The 13,375-nt window shown below is 48.6% G+C and overlaps 1 protein-coding gene and 1 non-coding gene across 2 annotated transcripts in view; both read right to left on the reverse strand.

Annotated features, from left to right (window-relative positions):
* Positions 1 to 13,375, reverse strand: part of ARMC9 (armadillo repeat containing 9) — an 88,592-nt gene that overhangs the window by 32,449 nt on the left and 42,768 nt on the right. The window lies entirely within an intron of this gene.
* Positions 4,504 to 4,574, reverse strand: TRNAG-GCC (transfer RNA glycine (anticodon GCC)). The gene has a single exon. It is a non-coding gene; the product is annotated as a tRNA-Gly (tRNA).

Raw genomic sequence — 13,375 nt, forward strand, 5'->3', positions numbered from 1 at the left:
TGGGTAGCTATGCCTGGCTCAGCTGGGGGACCACAGGCTCTGCACCCTGCAATTTAAGATTCTACCTGGATGTGAGTTAGTCTGTTGGTGCTGCCTGAAACTCAGGGTTTGAGTTCTTTCTCCCAGGATATCCCTAGGTCTCAGAAACTAAGTGGTTCATCTCTGTTTGCCCAGAAAAAGGATTTGACTAGGGAAATAAAAATCAGTTTCCTTATTAAATAAGACTTGTATTTTTTTTTGTTTTTGGGCCACACCCGGTAATGCTCAGGGGTTACTCCTGGCTATGTGCTCAGAAGTTGCTCCTGGCTTGGGGGACCATATGGGATACCAGGGGATCAAACCGCAGTCCGTCCAAGGCTAGCGCAGGCAAGGCAGGCACCTTACCTTTAGCACCACCGCCCGGCCCCAAGACTTGTATTTTTTGTGTGTGGAGGGGAGAGGGAATCCACACATGGGGTTGCTCAGGGATCATTCCCGGTGGTGCTCAGTGGACCAGATGTGATGCCAGGGATGGAATGAGGGTCAGCCTCGTGCAAGGCAAGGGTCCTCTCCACTGTACTATTGCTCCAGTCCCAAATAAGAATTTTATTTTTTGTTTTGCTTTGTTTTTTGTTTTGGTTCATACCCGACAGTGCTCAGGGGACCATATGGGATGCTAGGATTCGAACCACTATCCTTCAGCATGCAAGGCAAACACATTACCACTATGCTATTTCTCTGGCCCCCCAAATAAGAATTTTAAGGTAAAAGAAGGCACTTGAGTCTGAGGATGGATCATATCTGAGCCTCATTTTAAGGTTTGAAATGCTGGGCCCACCCCACTCCATACTCTGTACCACCATCCCCGAAATCTGAGATAACAGGAAAGAACCAGGCACAGCTTTGGTATTTGGGGGTAAAAAAGGAGATAAGAGAAAAATGTTGGTGTGCCCAGCTTGACCTTTTCTGCCTCAGCTGCTGTGGAAATGAGGGTGGAGTGGTGAGTGGACAACGCCCGTAGAGATGGGCCTCTGGAAGTGTCTCTGAGCACCTTGTTTTGTGCTCCTGGTGTCTATCACCATAGAAACTAGAGTTTTCTGAGGGTAGTTGGCCTGAGTCAGCTGGGCAGGGAGATTCCACCCAGCAGGCTTTGAGTGCCCAGAAGCTTGGTCAGAGAAAGACACAGCTGAGGGGTGGAAAGCCAAGGGTGGCAGCAGGGACTCTAGTCTCCAGAAGGGCTTGGTTCCACAAGGCCCTCAGGAGACTCAGACCTCCCAGTGGCAGGAGGTTAGGGTTAAAATTCACTTAGGGGGCCGGGCGGTGGCGCAAGAGGTAAGGTGCCTGCCTTGCCTGCGCTACTTGGACGGACCACAGTTCGATCCCCCGGCGTCCCATATGGTCCCCCAAGCCAGGAGCAACTTCTGAGCTCATAGCCAGGAGTGACCCCTGAGCGTTACCGGGTGTGGCCCCCCAAAAAAAATAAATAAATAAAATTCACTTAGGCCAGAATATACTCCGTGGGGGAGTATATTCCATGTGTGTGTGTGTGTGTGTGTGTGTGTGTGTGTGTGTGTGTGTGTGTGTGTGTGTGTGTGTGAGAGAGAGAGAGAGAGAGAGAAAGACAGACAGACAGACAGACAGACAGACAGACAGAGACAGAGACAGAAAGACAGAGAGGGAGAGTCAGAGAGGGAGAGTCAGAGACCCTAAGCTTCAACCCTGCCATGGCTCCAAAAGGAAAAAGTTAAAAAATAAAAACAAAGAGGGGAGACACCTCCACTAGTCTGTGGAAACCCCCAAAGCAGCTTGAAGTGTCTCATGCATCACAAGATAGGAATTGGGGGGGTTTTCAATGTCCTTTTAAGAAGACTGAGGCAGTGATAGTTGCACACAGCAGGGGCCAATGCAACTGGCAGGACCAGACAGAGCTGGGGACAGAGATGTGGGCCCACAGCCCTGGAGTTCCCCGGATGCCTGTGCAGGGATAAGGCTGATGGGTAATAGCAGGGAGGAGATGCCAGGCTGATCTTTGAAGCACCCCCACTCTGGGGTGGGGAGGAGGCAGAGAGGAATCCAGAACATTCTGCAGGGCTGAGATGAGGGAGCTCATAGGCCAAGGGGATCCCTGTTGGGTGTGTAAGGATGATTGTCTCTGAGGGGTGCCCTGAACACTACAGTCTCCTCACTGGGGAGCCCTCCCCATTCTGGGCTCTCACTCTGGAACCCAGAACACCCCGAAACACCCTGCCTGAAAGCTCCCTGAGATAATTCCTCTGTCTACACCAGGGGTCCTCAAACTTTTTAAACAGGGGGCCAGTTCACTGTCCTTCAGACTGTTGGAGGGCCAGATTATAGTAAAAACAAAAATTATGAACAAATTTCTATGCACACTGCATATATCTTATTTAGAAGTGAAGAAACAAAATGGGAATAAATACAATATGTGGCCCGAGGGCCGTAGTTTGAGGACCATTGGTCTACACCCTCTTCCAAGGGCCTGTCTGGGATCTGAGTGTTTTCCTCTACCCTCTCTTCCCAAGGACCCCACTGCTGCTCTGTGGAGACCCTCAGAACTTGGAGTATCTCTTGAGGAAGCCCTCTCCTCTGGGGACCCCACAAGTGAGCTTACAGCCTTCTCAGTGACTTCTGATTTAGCCTGGATTTTTCTTTATTTTTTTGGCGTGTTTATGTATGGGGACACCGGGCAGTACTCAGAGGTTACTACTACACTTAGAAATCACTCCTGCTGGGGCCGGGAAGGTGGCGCTAGAGGTAAGGTGTCTGCCTTACAAGCGCTAGTGTAGGACGGACCGCGGTTCGATCCCCCGGCGTCCCATATGGTCTCCCCAAGCCAGGGGCGATTTCTGAGCTCATAGCCAGGAGTAACCCCTGAGCGTCAAACGGGTGTGGCCCAAAAACCAAAAAAAAAAAAAAAAAAGAAATCACTCCTGGCAATGCTCAAGGGGACTATATGGGGTGCTGGGAATTGAACCTGGATCAGCTGCATGCAAGGCAAGTGCTCTACCACCTGTGCTATCACTCCAGCCTGGAATCTCGGTTTTCTTTTTTTTTTTTTTTTTTTTTGGTTTTTGGGCCACACCCGGCGGTGCTCAGGGGTTACTCCTGGCTGTTTGCTCAGAAATAGCTCCTGGCAGGCATGGGGGACCATATGGGACACCGGGATTTGAACCAACCACCTTAGGTCCTGGATCGGCTGCTTGCAAGGCAAACACCGCTGTGCTATTTCTCCAGGCCCTCTTTTTTTTTTTTGTTTTTGGGCCATATCCAGTGGTGCTTAGGGTTACTCCTGGCTCTGCACTCAGAAATCGCTCCTGGCAGGCTTGGGGGACCACATGGGATGCTGGGGATCGAACTCGGGTCTGCCCCAGGTCGGCAGCGTGCAAGGTAAATGCCCTATCGCTGTGCTATTACTCAGGCCCTGAAACTTGGTTTTCTGATCTTCCACCTTCATTTGAGAAGACCCAAGGCTGCACCCCACCTACAGCTTCTCTGGGATACCTTGCTTTTGCCAGGGCCAGAGATGGAGTGCTAGGGGTAGTGGCAAGTCATGAGACTCCTCAGGTGCCATCGCCCGCTGTACTTCTCCTGCCATTTCCCCAGTGAGGCCGGAGAAACAGACACACAGTCAAGCCATTGTCCTGGCCTCCACTCTGGCTCAGTTAGTCACACCCAAGGGTCTTTCTAGAGAATATTCTTCTCAGTTCTTCCCTGAAACCCAGTTGTAGAAACATTTCTTTTAAAAGAAAAATGGGGGGCCAGTGAGGTGGCACTAGAGGTAAGGTGCCTGCCTTGCAAGTGCTAGCCAAGGAAGGACAGCGGTTCGATCCCCCAGCATCCCATATGGTCCCCCCATGCCAGGGGCAATTTCTGAGCGCTTAACCAGGAGTAACCCTTGAGCATCAAACGGGTGTGGCCCGAGAAACCAAAAAAAATAAATAAATAAAAAAGAAGAAGAAGAAAAATGGTCACCACCCCCACCCAAACCCTCCCTCTGGAGCTGGGTGGAGAATGGGGAGAGCCTGAGATACCCTTTAAACTCCTCGGTGGAACCCACCTCGCTGGCCATCCTAAGCGTGTGGCCCAGGGGTAGCCCTCGAGCTCTGGAGGAAGAAGGTGGAAAGGTGCTGGGGTGACCCAAGTTCTGCACCCCTTCTAGGCTGGTTAAAAAGGCCTTTGGCATGGCGGAGGCCTGCCATTCTCCATGGTGGCAAACACTCCCAGCTCCCAGGAAGGGAAGAGATCTTTCAAGAGCTGGGAGCCTGGAAGTTCAAAGCCCCCACCCAGACCCTCCATCCAGAGCCAGGTGGGAAATGGGAAAAGACTGGGGTAACCTTTTTTTGGGGGGCCACACCCTGTGACGCTCAGGGGTTACTCCTGGCTATGTGCTCAGAAGTTGCTCCTGGCTTCTTGGGGGACCATATGGGACGCCGGGGGATCGAACCACGGTCCGTCCTAGGCTAGCGCCTTACCTCCAGCGCCACCGCCCGGCCCCATAAGGAAAGTTGCATGGGCCGGGAATTGAACCCGGGCCTCCCGCGTGGCAGGCGAGAATTCTACCACTGAACTACCCATGCACGTGGGTAACCTTTAAACTCCTCGTCGGGACCCACCTCACTGGCTTGCCCAGGCATGTGGCCCAGGGGAAGCCCTGGAGTTCCGGAGAAAGGAGGTAGAAGGGTGCTGGAGTGACCCAAGTCCCGCACTCCCCCTAAGCCTGGTAAAAAAGGCCTTTGGCATGGCGGAGGCCACCATTCTCCATGGTGGCAAACACTCCCAGCTTTCAGGAAGGAAAGAGATCCTTCAAGAGCTGGAAGTCCTGAAGGTCACCGCTCATTGCCCATATACCCCTGAAGCATTGACCATCTACAGAAACAACCACAACTTTCTACAACATCCCCAGGAGGCAAACCCCAACGGGGGGAGACTCTACCGCTACCCTGGCATTGACTTTCAGGAGTGTTCCCTTTACACCCAGATGACTCAGTGACAGCAGCAACTTGCTTGCAGGGCAGGATACTTTGCATCTGATAGTGAGGTGAAACTGGAGGATACTCCACATCCTGACTTTGATGAAACACAGAAACCAGAATCTTTAATCACAGAAATCGGACAACAACAACAGCTACCGTATTTTCCGGCATATAAGACAACTTTTGAAACAAAAAAAAAAAAGTCAACTGAAAATCGGGGGTCGTCTTATACGCCGAGTATATCCCGAAAAATGTTTCAATATGCCGTTAAATGAAACAAACAAACAAACAAAAAAAATCAGGCCGCAGAGTTTCCAAATCTCTTTCTTGGGGGCTCCCAAACAGTACTCAGGAGATCTGGGGGCCACTTCTGGCAAAACTTCTGGCAAAACCCAGCTAAAGTGTTGGTGGTTCAGTGCTAGGGTCCGAGGATGGGGTGTTGTTTGGTTCATGTAGTGGGGGAGATTAACTGATGCCACCAGGGAATTGCCAGAAAAGGTGCCTATGATAAGGGACCAATCACTACAAGGCTGCTTGAACCACCTCTCTAACTCAGCCAATCCAAGCAGGCTTTTTATGCATGCAAATTAGACAATGTTCTGTACCCGAATCTGCACTGTCAAAAGCCTGCTCAGATTGGCCAGAGTCAGAGAGGAAGTCTATTACAGTATAACTTTTGAACCTTTGCTTGTTGTGAGTGGCTCAGTGTGGTACATACAGTTGCAGCACAGGAATGTTCTGTCTGATACAGCGAATATAGGCCTAAACCTGTTTTAACTGCAAAATTAGGGGGTCGTCTTATACGCCGGAAAATACGGTAATGTGTGAAAAAATTTCACCACAGAAAATGACGAAGGGGTTGGACAACCTAGTATACCTGGAGCCCAGAGTCGTTCTAATGCCAGAGAATTTCAGGGATAAAGTCTCTTTGTATTTAGGACAAGTCTTTTTTTTTTTCCCATTTTACCCATATTTTGCTGGGCCTATCCAAAAAACAGCACTTGCTACTCTTACACCATTATTGCTGTATTTTTTTTAACTCTATCCTTTTTTTTTTTTTTAACAAGAACTTATTAAACTTTTTGCTGGTGCTTCATTGAATTAAATGTGAGTCAACAGTTTTCAAAAATACTCTCCTTTCTCTTCCATCTCTTTAGTTTTTCTTTCAACTTTTTTTTTTTTTTTTTGGTTTTTTGGATCATATCCGGGATCATTCGTGGTTTCACACTCAGAAATCACTCCTGGCAGGCTCAGGGGACTATATGGATGCCGGGATTCGAACCACCGTCCTTCTGCATGAAAAGCAAATGCCTTACCTCCATGCTATCTCTCCGGCCCCAACTTTCTATTTTTTATTTTAAGAAAAACATGTTGCTTTTGGTCTTCCTAAAAATGTATTATTATCAGTTATGTCAAATAAGTAATGCATTTTCTTTAACCCCTGAGCACTGCCGGGTGTGGCCCAAAAACCAAAAAAAAAAAAAAAAAAAAAAAAAAGGATCTTGGGGCCTGAGCAATAAATAGCACAGTGTGGAGGGCGTCTGCCTTGCACATAGTCGACCTGGGTTTGATCTCTGGCATCCCATATAGTTAAGTTTCCTATGGGGCCAGAGTGACAGTACAGAAGGTAGGGCACTTGCTTGACATGTAGTCAATCTAGGTTCAACCCACGGTATCCCATCTAGTCCCTGAGCTCCACCAGGAATGATCCCTGAGTACAGAACCTGATCTATGCTCTGAGTACTATCGGGCTTCTTCAAGGAAAAAAAATTTTTTTGTTTTAGACTTGGGTCCACACCTGGCAGTATTCAGGGGTTTCTCCTGGCTCTCACTCGGAAGTTATTCCAGGCAGGTTCAGAGGACCATATGTGTAGCATGAAATAATTAACGGTGAGGCTGGATGGCGGTGGATTTCTCTCCGTGCCATCCCAGTCCACGTGGCTTTGCAACCTCCATGCAGTCGGCGAGTTCCAGGCCCAGGTGAAATCACTCACTCACAGTTAGACGTCAGGAAGCAACAACTTTATTCAAGCCCTAGCCACCACGTGTGTGTGGCCTATTCATAACCTTTCAAGCACAGCAATATTTTGCTAGCCCTGCATCTTATTTCCTGTTAGCCATTTTCCCTTTGGGCTCCATGTTGGTCAAAGACCAGAACACAGAAACCCAGAAGCCAGAGCGCACAGCAGCGCAAAAAGGGCAAAGAGCCAAAAAGGGCAAAAAGCCAAAAGGGCCGAATTCCCTTGGTCCAAGCCTTATCTAACATTTCCCAGACCCCTCCCAGGAATGGGAGGGTCTAGCAGGTAAGGTTACACCTACTATCCGGTTCCCAAGACCCCTCCCAGAAATGGGTGGGTTTCAGGGTTACAAATAGGTACACCCACACATATGAAATGCTGGGATTGAACCCGAGTTAGCCGCTTGCAAGGCAAATGCCCTACCAGCTGTGCTGTTGCTCTAATCCCTCTTCAAGAATTTTTAAGAGTGCAACAGTGTTCAGAAATCAAACTTTGAGACCAGTAACTTCAAACCTTTCATAAACAAAACGTATGTTTTCTTTTCTGTAAAACCAATATTCTGTAAAAGCCAATATTTAGATTTTAGTTATAGGTCAGAGATGTTGTTCAAAAATAGAATACTTGGTTTGCATGTGTGAGGTCCTGGGTTTAGTCCTTATCACTTCAAATTAAAATTTAAAATTTAGATTTTTTTTATTTGGTTTTTGGGTTACACCCGGAAGCACTCAGGGGTTACTCCTGGCTCTACACTCAGAAATCGCTCCTGGTAGGCTCGGGAGACCATCTGGGATGCCAGGATTTGAACCACCACCTTTCTGCATGCAAGGCAAATGCCCTACCTCACGTATGGGTTAGGCGCTTGCCTTGCATGTTTTAGGTTTGAATCCCTAGCACCACATACAATCTCTCTAACTCTGCCAGGAGCAAGCATTGAGCCCTGCTAAGTATGGCCTCAAACCCTACCTGCAAAAATAAAACAAAAAAAAACTCCACATACAGGTCAACCTGACACCTAAAGCCCATATGAATACAATCACTGTAAATAAGAATATATTCACAAAGTTTTTTTTCCTTTTTACTGTAGTAGTGTTTGAAGTGGCAAAACTCTGGAAAACACTATTTGCACCTCACTAAAATGAACCCTTAGCAATGCTGAGTGGCTTCAGGGAATTTCTAGGAAATATGAATAAGAGGGGAAGGCAGTTCTGTGTGTACTTGCACTTGCATAGCTTTGTTATCTTATCTTGCAAGATAAATATTGAAAGGCCAGAGCAATAGCACAGTGGTAGGATGTTTGCCTTGTACACAGCCAACCCGGGAAGGACTGGGTTGGATTCTGGGCATCCCAACTGGTCCCTGAGCCTGCCAGGAGTGATATCTGAGCGCAGCACCAGGAGTAATCCCTGAGTGCCGGCAGGTGTGGCCCAAACCCCCTCCCCCCCCCCCAAAAAAAAAGTAAAGCATGCAGGGACTATGTGTATATTGCTGTGCGCGTCAGAGTCCTAGGAATGTGTGGACATTTCTCAGGTGGCTGATGTGGGTTTCTCAGCAGTGACAGCATACTCAGGGCACAGGTGAGGGAAGTGCTTCCTCTCTGGCTTCTCCACCACATGACTAATGTGGACCTTCTCCTGCCCTCTGAGAATATGGAATTCCAGTAGCTCTTCCTGTTGCCACTTGTATACTTTGACCCACTTATCTCTCGCTTTTTTTTTTTTTTTTTGGGGGGGGGTCACACCCGGCAGTGCTCTACGCTCAGAAATCGCCCCTGGCAGGCTCAGGGGACCATATGGGGTGCCGGAATTCGAACCAGCATCCTTCTGCATGCAAGGCAAACACCTTATCGCTGTGCTATCTCTCCGGCCCCTCTCGCTCTTTTTTTTTTTTTTTTTTTGGCCACTCCAACTGTGTTTAGGCTTACTCCTGGCTCTGCACTCAGGAATCATTCCTGGTGGTGCTTGGGGGAGCATATGTGCTGCTGGGGATCAAACCCAGGTTAGCTGTGTGCAAGGCCAGTACTGTCCGTGATGTCCTGTCTCCTGGCCTCTGTTCTCTGCCTCTGGTTCCACAACCCCACCCCTGTTATTTCCCTTATTTCCCAGGACAATCTACTGTAAGGCCCTTAGATACTTGTGCAGAAACAATGAATAAGTGAAGGGCTTAAATCTGAGGAGTTGCAAAGGAAGAAAAGTGTCAAAGGAGGGCCTGGAGAGATAGCACAGCGGGCGTTTGCCTTGCAAGCAGCCTATCCAGGACCAAAGGTGGTTGGTTCAAATCCCGGTGTCCCATATGGTCCCCCGTGCCTGCCAGGAGCTATTTCTGAGCAGACAGCCAGGGGTAATCCCTGAGCAACGCCGGGTGTGCCCCCCCCCCCCCCCCGGCCCAAAAAAAAAGAAAAGTGTCAAAGGAGAACCATCTTGGGGGCCAGCTGTGCTTGCCTATGTTGCTAAAGGGTCTTTATAGGGACATTTAGAAAAACATGGGGGTAGGGGACTTTAGTCTCTTCCTACAGAGATACTTAAGGCTACTTAAGCCTCAAACTGCAGCATTTGAGGGAATTGTCAGGGTTTTGTGATTACCCCCCTGGGGCTTTGCCAGCCTGAATAGCAGGTTTACGTAAGTAGAGTAGTGCATCAGATGGTCCCAGTTGGGAAGGGAGTATCCTCTCTGGGGCAAGAAGGGCTGATTTCCCCGGGGAGTTTGTGGACCCCAAGAATATAGGAAATGATTCAGGAAACAGGGAACCCCTGTATTGAACTGCCCCACTCTTTTTTTCCTACTTGTAGCCTCTCCCCCCAGCATCCTGACCTACTGTGCTTTCTCTTTGTGGAGAACAAGGATGCAGCAAACCCCAGCCGGGGTCTAGGCTGCCCCACAGCTTTCATTTCTCTTTGGAGACATGGGACACATCCCTGCCCCCATGGGAGGTTTCCAGTGTCAGCAGCAAGGCTGGTGTTATGTATGTAAACATTTTCATGAGATTATTATGTTGCTGATCCTGCCCTGATCAATGATTATGCCCTACCCTGGCATTCAGCTCCCACCCTAGGGTGGTACCTGATTCTGATGTATAAAAGCAAGGGTCTGTGGAAGGCAAGGGCTTTTTTCTGGGGCTGATTCTGGGGCTTTTTGCTTCAGCCTTATCCACTGAATAAAGCTGATATCTTCTGAATCCTGACAGCTTTCACCTCAGAATCACCGGCTGAGCAGGGTGGCAGATGCGTGGTCCGAGCTGGAGGAGAAAGACCTCATCCTCCATCCCTCCATCAGTCAGTCCCCTCAAGGGCTGTTATACAACAGGCTGGAATTTTCCACCACACCTTCCTGCTACGTTGGCCACACAGGAACATGTCCCTTCCTCTGACTCTGGGCCTATTGGTTTATCCACTTTTTCCCAAAGTGGAATCATGCTACTCACTTGTGTCACTGGGCCATGTCCTTTCTCTGGAGGCTGGTCACCTAACACTACCTTGGTATCCTGCAATTTGGGTGCCTAAGTACATGTCTGTCTAGCTATTGATCCAGCAGAACTTGCCATTACTCTGGGAGAAATAAAAGAGGAGCACAGAAGATAGGCAGGCGGGTGGGCAGGCAGTAGGGTGATCCCAGCTGGCTGAGAGAGGGGCCACGGCAGCCACTCCATCTCCAAGATCGCTCAGCTCAGCGGCCAAATGTAAACAGTGGCTCCATTATCTTTGTTCTGGATCTAAGTATTTAATTAAAAAGTATCTTCTGTAAGGTGACAGGTGAGATAAAGGCCCCCAAAAGCTCATTATTCTGTCTCTGGTTTGCCATGACTACCGTTGTGGGGTGGGAGGGCAGAGAAGTGCATATGCTGTCAGAAACGAGCCTTTAATCTGGGCATGGCTCACTTTCCTCTTCTCATTTTTTTTCTCCACTTGTTAGTTTTTGGGTATTACCCGGTGGCACTCAGGGGTTATTCCTGGCTCTACACTCAGAAATCACTCCTGGCAGGCTCGGGGGATCATATGGGATGCTGGGATTCAAATCACGATCCGTTCTGGATCGGCTGCATGAAAGGCAAATGCCCTACCACTGGGCTATCTCTCCAGCCCTAACTTTTCTCTTTATTTATTTATTTATTTATTTATTTATTTATTTATTTATTTATTTATTTATTTATTTATTTATTTTGGTTTTGGGGTCACACTCAGCAGCGCTCAGGGGTTATTCCTGGCTATATGCTCAGAAATCACTCCTGGCAGGCTCAGGGGACCATATGGGATGCCGGGATTCGAACCACCGACCTTTTGTATGCAAGGCAAATGCCTTACCTCCATGCTACCTCTCCGGCCCCAACTTTTCTCTTCTTAACAGAAACCCCTGTGAGGGTCCTCTGTGTCCTACCACCTGGTCCCATGGAGCCTGAAACTGCTGGCGCGAGGGCAGCACAGAGTCAAGAGGGGCCCCATACGCCACACCCTTTTGACCCTTACTGCCTTGTTTCCCAGCAAGAGCCTTTCTAGAAAGTTCTGGAAATTCCAGTTACTACAACAAATTTTTGTTCTGCCTTTTTTTTTTTTTGGCTTTTGGGTCACACCTGGCAGCACTCAGGGGTTACTCCTGGCTCTATGCAGGAGTATGCATATCCTGGCTCTACTCATGGCAGGCTCGGGGGACCATATGGGATGCCGGGATTTGAACCACCGTCCTTCTGCATGCAAGGCAAATGCTCTAACTCATGCTATTCTCCAGTCTCTTGTACTGCTTTTTTTTGTTTTTGGATCACACTGTGGCTGTGAGCAAGACCAGCACCGAGCAAGACCAGCACCTTAACTGCTGCCCTCCTACTCCCTGTCTCCATACAGCAAATGTTTACCAACACTACCTTTGTGATAAAAGTTCAGTGAAGAAATGCACATATGCCAGAAAAAGGATAGACCTACCTATTTCTTTGTCTGTGGTAACTGTGATCTTGTGATTCATGGTAAGGACACAATCCTGCCTCAGTTAGTGATGTTCAGTAACTAGGATCACCCAAAAAAACGTATCCTGAGGTGGTGTGTGGTTGTGCTAACATCTGGGTGATTGGATATTTAAACCCTACGTCACACGGGAAACCTAACAGGCAGCCTCAGTATCTGCGTCCATGATGGCTGATAAGGAAGAAATCGTGCCTGGATGCTGGTCTCTGCCCAGCCCAGCACCTGCCCAGGTCCCTTCACACCTGCTATTTCCTCAGTGATAAGAACTTTGCGATCCTTTTCTGCTTGAAGGCAAGAACTCCCCGGATGAAGGCTAAGGAAATGAAGCCCTGATGGCAAGTCTTCACTTCGCTGCCTCCTCCCATTCTCTAAGAAGGGACTAGTTAACACACACACTGCTGGCACGGAGGCCTCCACACAAATCCCCCAAGCAGAATTGGAGTTTCAGGGCAGGAAGTTGGGAGAGAAGACACTGAGGGGGCACAAAGGTCCCATACCCCCTCTCTGCAGCCCCAGCCATTGTTTACTGAATCTCACCCTGTCAGGACACATCCAGAATATGTCTCTGTTCTCCTGGTCCCCCGAGCTGCTGGAGCAAATCCGTCAATATTGAGGAGCTACTGTAACCAGCCCATATTGCCAGGTGGGCACAAGTGTGGGTAACAACTTGAGCTTGGGGTTAGCATGGGGTAAGGAGGTAAGGGTTGAGGGATGGAGCCCTTGACACCAGAGCTCTGAAGCTGCCACTGGAAGAAAGAAGGGTCAGAACTGAGCTCATCTGAGGGCCACATGCAGGGACCACAGAGAAGTGACAGACCCTATCCATCTGGGAGCAATGAAGGAGACTCACAGAAAAGAAACCCAAGGAGAAAAGGCCTAGACTTTCTTCCCCAGGAAAATTCACCTCCCAAATTTACAATTATAATTGCTTCTATAGGGAAATTTCCAGGATTCCCATCATTGAATCAGATTAAAGAAAATTCACAAGTTTTTTTTTTTTTTTTTACAAAAATCAAAGGGATGAACAGCAAAAACAAAAATTAAACCAACAAGTAAAACCACCCCCAAACTCCTTACACATAATAAACAGGGGAAAGACATAGGATAGACAACACAGGATATCAGAGGATCCAAAAGGATAACACAGGAAGGGAAAGTCTTGTGAGAACTTTCGGACATGAAAGTGAAAATTACCAGACTAAGATAATAAAGATATCATCAGCTCTCACTGTCATTCAGAACAGTGTTGAAGGGTCAGTCACAAAGGTTATAAGGAAACTGAAGCAAGGCCAGGATCTTTCCCCAAAGGCCAACATGGCCCACAGGCAGTAAACCAGGAAGGATTTTTACAGTTTTATGTCATTGGTAGTCTGGCCACACCTGGCCATCCTCTGTGCTGCGGGATCACTCCTGGTGGGGGTTGGGTGGACTAAATGGGGTC

This window comes from Suncus etruscus, chromosome 2 (genome assembly GCF_024139225.1).
Source record: "Suncus etruscus isolate mSunEtr1 chromosome 2, mSunEtr1.pri.cur, whole genome shotgun sequence".
NCBI classification, from domain to species: domain Eukaryota; kingdom Metazoa; phylum Chordata; class Mammalia; order Eulipotyphla; family Soricidae; genus Suncus; species Suncus etruscus.